The following is a 501-nucleotide window of genomic DNA, read 5'->3' on the forward strand; positions in this document are numbered from 1 at the left end:
GTCCGCCTTGGAGCCTTCAGCTAATCTCGCAGATCCTGCACCGTTGTTAATTGCTGTCGCGTCGTGTCGGCTTACGCATTTCATCTGCCATGTTTGCTTTCAGGCAACTATTAGACCTCTTGTTCAATGACTTAGTTTCAAGTCAGAACGTGGAAAACGATCATTGATTGAAGGATTGACAAAAATTAATGTATTTGTTCATTTAATATAAATATATTTCTACGATTGAATGAAGTCGTTGTCGATTGTCAAGCTGACATTTGGTCTTTCACAAAAAACATACGTTTTTCATCGATGCGGTAGGTTTGTTTTGTATCTTTTACTGTACATGGACATCACCGGAGTACGGAACATTTGAGGTATCATGGGCCCACCAAACGATATCAAAAGATGTCAAATTTAAAAGCTCCAGCTAGAAAATCGACCGTCGTCGATCAACTTGGGGCGACGTGAGCTCCAGTCGCTTTGCACGACGGTCACGATACTGAGCCTGCGCTCGAC

This window comes from Aphanomyces invadans (genome assembly GCF_000520115.1).
Source record: "Aphanomyces invadans strain NJM9701 unplaced genomic scaffold supercont1.56, whole genome shotgun sequence".
Lineage (NCBI taxonomy): Eukaryota > Oomycota > Saprolegniomycetes > Saprolegniales > Verrucalvaceae > Aphanomyces > Aphanomyces invadans.